Source organism: Porites lutea, chromosome 3 (assembly GCF_958299795.1).
Source record: "Porites lutea chromosome 3, jaPorLute2.1, whole genome shotgun sequence".
NCBI lineage: Eukaryota > Metazoa > Cnidaria > Anthozoa > Scleractinia > Poritidae > Porites > Porites lutea.
The window spans coordinates 44,625,915-44,639,104 of record NC_133203.1 but is presented as its reverse complement, the minus strand read 5'-3'; the positions used below and the strand labels follow the sequence as shown (position 1 = coordinate 44,639,104).

The 13,190-nt window shown below is 38.6% G+C and overlaps 1 long non-coding RNA gene across 1 annotated transcript in view; it reads right to left on the bottom strand.

Annotated features, from left to right (window-relative positions):
- Window positions 1-304: 304 nt before the first annotated feature.
- LOC140931233 (uncharacterized) overlaps window positions 305-13,190 on the bottom strand; it is a 42,129-nt gene continuing 29,243 nt past the window's right edge. The window contains exon 5 of the long non-coding RNA XR_012164941.1: window positions 305-440. This is a non-coding gene — a long non-coding RNA (uncharacterized lncRNA). The remainder of the gene's footprint in view (window positions 441-13,190) is intronic.

Genomic DNA, 13,190 nt, shown 5'->3' with positions numbered 1-13,190 from the left:
ACACCATCTGTTAACACTCCAGCACTGGTGGCATTGATGAGGAATGAGATATAGAGGGGGAGAGACATCTACATTATCGAATCACGCGGACATCGAAGCTACTAAAAACAATGCAATCGAGCATTTCCTGTATGTGGAATCTTTTCGTGATGAGCAGAAGATTTGCTTGAATCTCGTTCGCCGAGGCCAGGACGTTTTTGCGATTCTTCCAACGGGCTCCGGCCGGGAGACCTTGATTTTTTAACTCTTTCCACGAATAATGAACGTACTCAATTGGCGTATCAGTGTCCGGGATCATCATCAATGCGCCTCGCATAATGAAATACCAAGTTCAAGCGATTTGGAATAACAGCAGCAACAGCCACAGATTGGGGGCAGGAGGAAGGTATGGACGAAGACACGGCAGTGTGGAAGGAAGGTGTGAGACCACTTATGGAAGCCTAGAAAAGCAAAAATAATATCTTGTTTGAAAGGTTGTTTAGTCGCAGTAAAAAGTTTAATGCTTTGACAGAGGTCAAAGAAGATCAGTGCTAAAAAGAGGGAGTCTGCGTTTCGGGTCGGAAAATCAATTTCCTTTAAACTTTGCCCATGAATATATCTTAGTCCCAAAGTAATTGAAACCGCATAAGTTTTTGAAAATATTTCAAAATAAATTTTATCGGAACGAAAATCACTTCAGCACGCGGCGGCCAAATTTTTGCAGTAACAAAGAGTAAAAACAGCGCAAATTGCCGAGTTCACCACTTCAAAGTCTTGCACTTTCAACGATTTTTTTCACTTCCTAGGATTAAATTGGTCCTTAAATGATGTTAAGCACACAATTTTGGTCCTTCAAAAGCAACCAAACATATAGCAGGCGTTAAAAGGGGCGGGGGGGGGGGGGGGGATGGGGGGTAAGAAAGAAAAGAATGAAAAAAAGGAGGGAGGAAAAATGTGAAGATTATCTCCGTGAGGTCACCAACATCCTACACCGGATAACCCTAACTAAACTCCGTCTAAGTAATCACAAATTGGCAATAGAGTCGGGTCGGTATGTAAGACCTTATAAGAAACCGAAAGAGAGGATCTGTTCTATCAGTAAAAAAGACGTAGAAGGTGAAATACACTTTTCAACTCTGTGCCCTGCGTATCAAGAAAAAAAAAGTACTTTATTCGAATACTGAAACAAAGAATACAGAGTATCAGTAAACAGAAGGCATCAGATGATGTTTTTCTGTCTGTAATAAACCCCTCGAGCAAGAACAAACCATAAAGTTAATTGCAAAATACGTATTCGACTGCTATGAGAAAAGAAGATTATTAGTTCCTGAGGTTAACATTGATTATAGTTCCACTAGTGTGCAATTTGTGTTATGATTTTAAATTATTTGGATAAAGTCGATGTACATAGGGCTGTATAAGACTCCAAATAAAGCATTGTCTTGTCTTCTCTTTTCTTGGAAAAAAGGAGAGGGGATTGGGGAGTGAAGGAAGGGAACGCCTGCTATAATAACCCCGTTTTGTTCACCTCTGCGGACGCTGGCGATCGCAAATTTTGATTGGTTAATAAGACAATAGAACAAGCTTGTTAAGTACACCAAACTGGCGATTTCAGTTAGCCTGCGTCGTGTTGTCAGTGCCTTCAGCTGAGTTCTTGGCTTTCCCGTAATATCTTCTATACTACAATAATTCAACAAAATATCGGCATCTTGTCCAGCGAGTGTGAGTGTTACTTGCTCAGGCGTCTGTGTATAAAATGTTTCAATAACAGCAATTCACGATTCTGCGTCCGACGAGTCACTCACTGTCGAGCTTTTTGCGAACAAGGTCTTTCTAGAATTAACTTTTCCAGGTCTTTTTTCTTTCAGTTGTTCACCGTCAGATTCGAGACGTTTCTTTCTTACATCACTTCTTTGTGGCGTGATAGTGGTGGGAAGCTGTCTTTTGCTTCGATCTTCCACAGCCTCTCAATCTAAATCTTCCTCGAAAATAGTGTTGCTTACAGCTTTCACGATAAAACTGTACAGTTGAGCTGCGTTTCTAATTTTGCGAGCACAAGGTCTGCAGACCTGTTCTGACAAGTTTTCGTTTCTGGTTAATCGCAACCCAATAGACCCGCAACAATGAGCTAAATTCAGCCCCGCACTTTCAACTCTTCCCGACAGTGAAAATAAATTTTCAAATAAGGCTTATCCTCCCCCTGAAGAAAAGTTAACTCCACAAAATCTAAAACCGCTATTTTTTTAACGTTTACATTGGGTTTCCGTCCGACGTTTACAAATTTTTGTGGGAGTCGCGGCGCCGACATTCTGTAGCGAACATTAATTTTTTCTCATGCTCTAAAGCGTCTGGTCGTTGAAGTGACAGCTGGGATATTTGAATATAAAGGGGCGAAATGCAAAAGACGCGGTTCTTGTAGCAGGCATTCCCTTCTTCCCTCTCTTTCATCCCCCCCCTCCCCAACCCTTCACCCTTTAACGCCTGCTACGCTGGCTAACCAAAATTTTTTTTGATTTACACCCACTTTGCCGTAGGCGGGAAAGGTGCTCAAAATGCATATTTTCATCCCAGCACTGTGTAAAATCCCCACATCTTCTAAACAAAATATATTTTTCAGACCAACAAAGTGAATGTCCAAAAACGTAGAAACATAAAAATATGTTGTGATTTAGCGATTTATCAGTACAGCCGATCGAAGAAATATGCATATTTTCTGTTATGACTGTTTACAATACACGATGGAAGGTCTTAATGCAAAGCCGCAATAACATAATTCATGAAATGTATAAACGTTTGTCCCTGCATGCAGGCTCCCTCAACCGAAAACAACATTCCCTTTCCATGTTTTCATTTGCATGGTAAGTGACCAATCAACAGTTATGAAATAAAGTGTTGACAGGCTAAACACGACAAAAACGTAACCCTAGAGTTACCGTTTTCCTTCTTTTTTTTTCCTTGGCTAAGGTTATTATGCAGTGTACAGAGTATTCTAAAATCTGACCAAATATTACTTTTGCTATTGTGAGTCTAACATTTAGTAGAGGTCATAAAGCTTTGCCAGTGTTTCATGCAGACCGAGTAATTATTGGATAACCCAGCGGTCAAGGTCAAGTTTCCACAATTTGGAAAGTACAATATGATTGGGTAAGTTTGGGAAAGGAATGTTGTGCTCGGTTGAGCAGGCGTTTGTGGTGAACCTAGAACCTCTATTAAAGGGTTATTTAGCTGCAACAAAAAAAAATCGCTGTACGTTTCAAAAGAGGTCAAAGAAAATGCTCAATCGCATCAGAGGTCAAATCCTGCCGGCCAGGCGCAAAAGCCACAGAAAATCAATAAAAATGTATGCGTGACTGCAGCAACTTTCTGTCTTTAAACTGTATAAAGACAAGTGGCAAAAATCAAAATCAGTCAAAATTGTGAACCCTCTAGAGCATATTCTACTCGCTAGAGAAAATAATTGGAACAAGCAGCATTTCATGCAGCATGTGGTAACAGTCGTACGTGCCTATCAACTCCCTTGTTCTCCACTAAAGTTTTCCCCTTATATTTCTTCCACATATTCGGCAAAGCGCCTCGAGGAGTCGGATATGCCCTTCCATAACTTTGGATAGAAAAGAAATAACATAATTGTCGGTTACACACTTGAAAGATGCGGTTTTCACATCCTTCAATAATGACGTTTGAGATGCAGTAGTAACCCATCGGATTCAAAGAGAGTTTGCAAAATTTCGGGGTTGTTTACAAGCGTGGAATTTGGAGTGGTGAAACTTAAATAACACTAGAACCAGTAAAAAATACAACAAGGTCAAAGAAAAATACGCGAATGCTAGAAAATAATGATTTACGTTTACTTACTTCAGCGTCGGACCATAAAATCACATCATTCTACTTCTTCGCATTGCCACCCGACAACTCAAAGATAAGAAGCTGCATTCCAAATCTGGATTTCCAAAATGAGTTTCTGATGTTTCCTCTCACCACCGTTGTCTAGCGTAAAGTACCGGATATGTTCCAAAGGAGACTGAAAACAATGCGATTTCGTGAGTGTATCAGAAATTTAAAAGAGGCCCGTCATTTTCTTAGCGATTAATTGCTTCGTGCGCGACGACTGTCCTAATATATCGGAATAATCCGGACTGCTCATTGAATTATTAGGGCACTTTAGATGGAGGACGCGACGGATTTTGGAACGCAGTGACCGAGCAAAAGCCTGGAATGAGAACGGCGTCCCAAGCGCGGGAAAAATAAGCTTTAGTTTTGCGACGCGCAAGTTCAATATTTTTTTTTATTTTCACAAAAATAAAAGATAGGATCGTTTAATGAAGCCCAAAGTTAAATATGATGTTAATGTGCTCGGAATGAAAAATAAAAAATCAATGATGAAGAATTTTGTCTTTTTACGAAGAAACCATATAATATAATGAATCAACGATTTCCTCACTCGTCGTACAATAAATGTTCCCTTGTGAACAAAAATCCTGCTTAATATAAAGCAGATTTCCGCTTGGAAAAAATTTGAATCTTCCACACTTGATTCTTCTAAAGCTACGATCGTATCTTAAGCGTTGCATAACTAGGAGTGCTCATATGGTGTTATCCCTGAAGCTTTAATTTTTTCTCGTCTCTCGAGTTTTTCTTGTGCCTGTTGACAAGAATTCCCACGTCGACACAAACGGATCGGGTGTCGGAAATATTTTCCTACCTGCTGCTTCGTTGTCGTGTACCGGTTTACATTAGCAAAGTCTCTGTACAGGATAAGGTCTTTTTCTTCGGTTGAAAACATCATGGGACTAATAAAAGATAACAACAACAACAGTTTAAAGGCGGAGTTAAATTTCAGCTAAGATTATAATTTACAAAATATGCTTACATGAAAAAAAGGTCATATTCTGTTTGTTTTAGCCAGTTCAGGGGTACGTTTGGCAAAGACAACGGTAAAATACCGAAAATAAAGAAGAACTTAAGCTTGGAGGCACAACTTGCTTCAAATAATTTTGTAGATCTAATCCATCTTCGCTTCGCTTCTCCATCCTCAGTAACCTGCATACCAAGTTAAAAAATGTCAACTCTGCAAAGTTTGTAGCGTAAATTTTCGCAAGAAAATTTCTACATGAATCTGGGTTTTGAATTTTAGGTTGAGAAGGTACATACGTATCCATTTTGTTTTAAAAAATGGACAATTAATACTCACGTTTTCTACACAGCGCCAAATCCCTTTGACTCGCGTTTTGTAGCTTAACAACGCGTCAAACTTGAAGGGTCGAGCATGGGCAGGAAGCCTTTTCTGTGAAAAATTACTTCCAGCCGCGTCGCAGATCTGTGGCGTCCTCGATCTTAAGCTCCCTATTGTAAACAAGAAACTACAAATGGGATTACATGGCGGCCCAGAGGAAAACGAGGTCTATTTTCGCTTTTGGTATGAGCAGGATAGAGAGTGAAACCATGGCATAAGATTATCCACTCTTAACTGATTGGTGCGAGTTTAGTTGTTGTTAGCCTATAAAGACCTGGGAAAAACATTCCATAATTTTCGTTTAACTGACGCACATTAATCTTTTTCTGCAGGGTTTTGAAAGACAACAAGATCAAAGAACTCTCCCCGGGGATATTCTCAAACCTCATTTACTTGCGGGAATTGTAAGTAAACGACCCACTGTCTCTTTGTTTGTTCTTTAATACCAGACGTAACTAATCGATGATGAATGACACCAATGAGTAATCGATGAATAATCATTGGGTAACCAACTGAAAAGTCATTGATTATTCCCTATAATCAATGGGTAATCGATGACTAATCGATTGCCAAAAATTTTGTGGCCTATCGATTACTCATCGATGACATCGATCGATCATTGATGTCATCGATGAGTAATTGATGCATTGCGTTCGATTACTTATCAATTATCTAATTATTATCCACCGATTAGTCATTGATTACACATCTCATACAATTTCTAGCAATTTTTTTTGGTGATAAAAATTTACGTTTATGTTTCTTGATGATAATAATAGCCAAATAGGAATTGAACTTGCATGTAGAAAACCAATATGTAGGCCATGACGAAAACAGAACGGCAAATCAAATTTATCTGGTGGACCCACAACTGAAATATCAGAAACGAAATTTTCAGAAGGTCGACTTATCTGTCTTGCTCTCTTGGCTATTGGAGTCTGTTTCTTTGTTGAGAAACCCAGCCACCGTAGAGTGCCTACCGGGTAAAAGATCATGAATAAGTTAAGCCTTTATCGTGACATTTATGTCAAAGACGTCTTTGTTTCTTTATTTTCCATCTGGTAAATTGGTTTGCGTACCCGTGAGATTATATTCGATACTTAATCAATGACTAATCGATGACTGACAATTTGGGGGCCTATTGATTATTCATCGATTACTCGTTGAATATCGGATATAATCAATGACTAATTAACTGATTACCCATCGATTACCTATTGATTAATCATTGATTCATTGATGTCATGATCTGTCATAGATTAGTTACGTTTTGTTTATATGACTGACTCTCCTCTAAAGATCGGAAGACCTCTTACTTGGAATTCATTTAACTTCTCTTAAAACTCTTAGAAATATCTCTTCTCAGACTTACTTTACAGGTGGTCGGAGCTGAGTGCACTGCACTTCTATACTCAGTTTCTCGTGTGGCTTCTTCTAGTTTTCAGTCAATTAATTTTAATGATGCACAAGTGAGCAGCACACGTACACTTCCAGTGAACATTTTCAGTTGGAAGAAGGAGAAACCATGTTTTCCCGGGGCAGGAAAGTTACTCAGCTCCCAGCACAGAAGTGTAGTACTTACACTCCGCTGGTATAGTAGAATTCTGACTTCACTAACACTACAGCCCTCGTGATTCAAGTATTCGAAGGATCGCGAGTTCGATTCTCGCCCTGGCGAGCATGGTTTCCCCTTCTTCCAACTGAAAATGTTCACTGGAAGTGTACGTGTGCTGCTCACTAGTGTATCATTCAAATTAAAGAGCAATTACCAAGACTTGGGCTATACTAGTTGTTGGCAAATGATTAAAGAAACATGTTGGCAAATTATATATTTTCTCATGTTCAAATTCTTTCCGTGCAGACAAATAAGCAATTAACTAATAATAATTAATATTTTATTCATCGGATATAAAATACATCAGATGTTACTTTGAAAAGTTAAGAATCAAGCCCAAAATACTGATGTACCCAAGTAAAGAAAAATAAAAAAATAAATAAAAATTTTGAAATCTCTTTTAAAACGTTTATGCAAGTAATTTAAGTTTAAAATTCTAAAATCTAATATCTATACAGCTAGGTTATACTTAAAAAATAATCAGTTAAGAAAGCTATTAAAACGTTCAATATTTACACTAGGTCTTACGTTGGAGCTATTCCTAAATCGCTTCTAATGAGACCTTATACCTGGAGATGAGATTATTAAATGGATGATCGCAGTTATAACAATTATAAAATAGCATTAACACACTCAAAATTAAGTTACAGCTACATCGATTTCTTCATACTTAAGTCACCTTAACAGCACTTTTTTCGCCTCTTCAGTTTTTCACGAACTGTTCGCAAAACACTACAATGTACAAGAAACTATTCATGTTCTTAAATCAAATCATCCTTGACTTGTTAACGCGTGAGTTGTTTCCTATATTTTGTATCTGGAAAAACGCTAGCGCCTTACCTATGGCACCTTCGCCTGTCAATTCACTAAACACCCTTAAACAATCAGAACAAAGGCATTGTATTATTGAGTGCATTAAGGAACCGGCCGTCGAGAGGAAAATAAAGTCCATGTTCACTTTTCGTTTAAGCGCGCTACAGGACGAGACCACATCGGTTACAGAAAATGATCCAACTTAACTGATCACTGAGAGTTGTAACTTTTATCCCTTCATAGTTGATAATCAATAAAAACTAGGTAAAAACATTCCACGATTCCAGTTTATCTAATCCACAGAAACTTTATTTATTTACCTACAGAGATTTGAGAAACAACGAAATCAAAGAGCTCCCGTCATGGATATTTTCAAATCCCTCTTCCTTGCAAAGACTGTAAGTGAACGAAGCACTATTTCATTATTTTTTATATAACTGACCTCGAAGGATCCAATCAGCTCTTTTGGCACCTGCAGGTTGGGAGGAGGGGTGAGGAGGGGGTCCACGGTCGATTTATTACCCATAGTTTGGCTTCGTTTTTCAGCTTCCGTTTTTAAAGAGTCTCTGTCAACCACAGTCCTTTGAGTGCATACAAGTCAGAAGCAACCATGTTTGGATTAACCGAAATTCAGGCACGTCTTTTCGTCTTTTTCCATCGTGTTATATCTCAGAATTCCTTCACCTTCTCTCTTACTTTTCTGATAACCTTGCTTGACTAACTATTGCTAAAATTGCTCTGCTAGAATTACTTTGCCTTGCCTGTTTGCTCGGTACCTTTTTTTAAAAGCCCAGACTGGGCTAAAGGTTTTTGCCATGTTGGTTTGCTAAGAATTTACAATAGCGCTAGCTATGCCGTTTTTAAACATCATACTTATTCCCTTGAACAGTGCAACACGTATGTGTTACGCTGATTTTGGAAGTGCTTCTTCTTCTCGATAATCCAGTAATAAAAAAATCACTAGAGTGCAAATTATGAGAGAAACTTGCCACGCCCAAGAATTAACGATCACTCGTAAAAGCTTGGGTTTGATCTGGAAAGGCGTCGCCTTAAACAATTTAAAACGCTTACATGCTTAAAACATTGATGGGTGAATTTAGAATTTAGAACAATACAGTAGACCGTTTCTTGATACGATCCTCCCCATAGGCAATATCTTCCGGTGCCAACGTCAGCACTCATTTTAACGTTGAGATTCCTAGTATACAAAACGTTGGAATTCTCGAGTTGCTTACTTTCTTTATAATATTTCGTCACCTTTATCAATAAAGAAAAGATGGCTTGAATTTTTCACTCCCAGTTTTATCAAGTTAGCGATGCCTTATCCAGCATATAGCGCCCTCTTCCTACTTCAGGTCGTAAGGGTAAAGAAAGCCACGTTAGAGTTTTTTCCGTTCAGATGATTTAAACATTTTTTAAAGCAAAAAAAAGAGATTTCTTTCTAAAAGAAATAAATGGTTTTATGCTGAATGTGACTGATCAATATTGTATATCTCCACCTACCAGCAAAGGAGGGTTTTCCTGTCATCCGGGTGATTTGTCACGAAAGTGTCATTCATGTTCACGGGTCATGTAACTCAGGAAAGCGAGGCACAAGGCCTCCTTCCTTGCGTTACAGGACAGTCAGAAACATTCTTTCCTTGCTCTGGGCTGTGGCGGTTGTGCCCTCGCCTTTGCTGGGATAATGTTCTTGTGTATCTGGTTTTCTCAGCTTTATATGGTTTAATTTAATAAACGGCCACTCCTGTGTTGGCCAAAATATCTTATAATGGGTTTGTGATTATTTTGTGTCCTAGCAAACAGAGCTCTCCCAAAGCTAGACTTCGCCAACATTAATAACTGACTTAATATGTAAAGGAAAGTGAAGCATAAATACTCATTTCGAAGGAAAAGACTCTTAAAAGGCGAGGAAGTCTCAAGATCCATGAAGGCTTATATGTCAGACTTCCTCTTTACATTAGACTTAGTTGTTATTATAGGTTTTTATTAAATCTTTAAGCAGTAGAAAACGTTTTCCGTGTTTGCATAGCTTGATATGAACACGAGAGGGTTTGGGAGAATTCGAGACAGTTATGCTACTGTACCCTAGTGCTACCAGTGCTACCCGTCCACCAAGCTCCCGTTGGTATTGGCCCTGTTTACCAAAAGAAATTTCTAAGTTTCAAGGAGAGTGGTCCCTACAATTTAAGATCTAATGCCAGCTGCGAATTAAAGGTCCCCAAAACAAAGTGTGAGACCCATGGGGACAGGGCCTTTTCGCACTTGTTGGCCCCTCACTGTGGAACACTCTCTCTAAAGCTATCAGGAGTATCCAATGTTCAGGGTTTCAAGCAGGCTCTAAACACCTTTTGATTTCGTTTGGCATTCGAGAAAAGAAGCTATACTGACACCTCGATTGCTGTAGTGAATGGCTGCATAGTCTGTATTCTGGTTGCTTGTGATTTATATTCCTCATGTCGGATAAACAATCCGCAGTTATCTATCGGCGAGTGACTCGGCGAGTGGCTTCGCAATCATGGAGATACAAAACAGTTGTCTTCTTTCGTAGCTGGTCAATGTACTTTAGTTCCATGTATTTTTATGTGTTTTTCGTTAAACTTTCAAACAAGCTCTTGTGGCTTTTTTATTTGGTTGTTATTTTCCCGATGAAATTGCATTTTCTAGTATTCTAAGAAATGAATTAAAACGATTTGCTTTGGGCGCCATTCTATCCTTCGCGGAAAAAAATCTCAGCTAGCTTCCAATTTTAAACTGACGCGTACGCCGACCATATATGGAGAGCATGGTATAATGGCTCATATACCATAATGGCTAAGCCAATCAAAACGCTAGAATTGCATTATCAAATGATCATGATTCAGTTTTTAATAATAAAATATATGATATTATATGAGCTTTGGCCATATATTTCTGAAAAAACATCATTGCTACCCGAACTGTCCTCACCGTTAGATTAACTGAAATGTGACTGATATATGCGATAAGTTTGCTGCTTGAAGAAAGTTTAGGGACTGCACATTTATGCACAATACATAAGGAAGTTCTCCTTTCACGCTTTCTTTTGCTGGTTTTTGTCGATAAAACTTGCCGCACAGCCTTATCCTGTCGCTTTCCTAAAACACTGTCATTAGCGGGAATGCTACGGATAACATTCTCTTCAGAAATTTTAAATCGACGTTTACTCTTAGAATATGTATCTGACGCAACCCTTTTCTGTAAATTACTAGCATTAGATTTGTAATTTGTTAAGTCCCCTAGTTTACATCTTTTGTTTAATGCATCAAACATTCCAGCAAGTGTCGGTCTTTTGTTTGTCTTTGTACCACCATCGAGCAGTGCCGTAGCACGGTTCTTCTTTTCAATGCAACTTTTAGACCCTAGTTAAACTTGCCATTACAAAGTACAGCTGCCTTTTTTTTCTCTTTTCAGAAAATTGTTGCAATGAAACATTAATGAACGAAATCAACTTAGACTAGCAGTAATGTTGTCTGGCTATCCATATCAATTAATTCTAGTTTTCATTCTTCGAAAAAAAAAACTTTGTTGGTTTGTCTCAACCATGCCAATGAATTTTTTTGCCCAATTCGTGCCCCAAATCAGGGCAGCTGGCGACGGTCAATTTGACAACTCTTAGCAGCTTCAAGTTATTAGCAGGAGTTCCTTGTGCTTTCCATCTACGACGTTAGGTCTTTTTTATGCCCAAAATCTTTCCGTGCAGAACATGATAAGCAAATACCGGTTGAGGCTGAGTATGATAATAATAAATATAACAATAATAATTTATTATAATTTATAAGCTATTCATCGGATAAAAATACATCAGATGTTACACTGAAAAGTTAAGATTCAAGCGCAAAAATACTGTTGTATCCAAGTAAAGCAAAATAAATAAATAAATAAAAATTCTGAAATCTCTATTCAAACGTTGATACAAGTAAATTAAGGTAAACGGTTCTAAAATATAACGTTTATAATTTAGCTAGGTTATAGCTATTTTTAAAACGTTTTGTATTTACACCACCTGTTATAATGGATGTATTTCTAAATCGCTTCTGATGAGATCTTATACCTGGAGAGGAGATAATTAACTGGATGGTCGCAGTTATAACAATTATAAGATAGCATTAACACACTCAAAATTAAGTTACAACTACATCGATTTCTCCATACTTAAGTCACCTTAACAGCACTTTTTTCGCCTCTTCAGTTTTTCACGAAGTGTTGACAAAACACTACAATGTACAAGAAACTATTCACGTTCTCAAATGAAATGATTATTAGTGTCAAGTGTTATTATAAAGAGTGACAGCATATTTTATTACAAAGTGCGACGATTATTACGAAGTGCGACAGAACAACGTGAAAGTTTCTGAAATTTGGAATAAGTAAGCATCCAGCCCGCCGAGATCAGAGGCGAGGGTACTGACTTCCTACATGACTATCGGGAGTTTTCTATCACTTTGATAGAAAGGGGATACATTACCAAACTGCTATCGAAGACCGATCATCCGCCCTTACCAACTAACTCAACATCGCTGAAAGAAGAACACGTTCAATGGAGCAGCATCTTGCAAGAGACCCTCAGAATGTGAAAATGTACAGTGACATTATCATTGAACAGGAGAAAAGGGTTTTCACAGAAAGAGTGACAGACCCCGAAACCACTGTAGGTACCTGCCACTATCTCCCACACCATGCCTTGTTTAAGGAATCTGCAAACCACCACAATACGCGTCTTGCAAGACTGCAGCTGTCGACAATCCTAAGAACACCCTAGCCTTAATGACAGTCTGTTATCAGGGCCACCTATTCTTAATGACTTAACTGCTATCCTACCCCGATTCCCCCGCCGTACGTTTGGTTTTGCAACTGATACTGAGAAGGCTTTCTTAAACATCAGTCTTGGTGAACAAGATAGGGATGCTACACGCTTCTTCTGATTGAGTTACCTCAGTGACCCTAACAGCCCCTTCCAAGTTTACCGCTCCAAGGTTATCTCCAACCATTGACCATAGATAACCAACAGATCTATCAGTACCATTTCCAGGCTCATCTACGTCAAACCCTACGTCCTGCGGTTTGCGCTCAATACGAGAAAGCAGAACAAGAACAAAGGAGCTCTGACAACACATTCAAGAACTGGCTCATGCCAATTCCAAATTGCACAGAAGAACAATATTACATAATCTTACTATGATCGACAATACTTGTAAACTTTAACTTCCATTGACAGCTGTCCATTTTAGTAGAAAAATTTCTCTTTTGTAGCAGAATTTAATTCAAGTCTGAAAATTTCTGGAGGGGGGGGGGGGGGGCTCGAGCTTCCCCTGCTACGGGCCTGTTAAGCGCGTCCACTTATCATTCTGGTCTTTCGGATAAGAAATAACGACCAAGGAAGCTAATTGTTTAAGAAAAATTCAGAAATGTTTGGTATTCTGGAAATTGCCCTCTTCAATAAAATATCGTTGTCATGGCAAGATAAAAGGATGGAAGTCTTTTTTTAAAAAATAATGAATTTGTCTTCTCCCGGCGTCAGTGAAATCGGTCTGT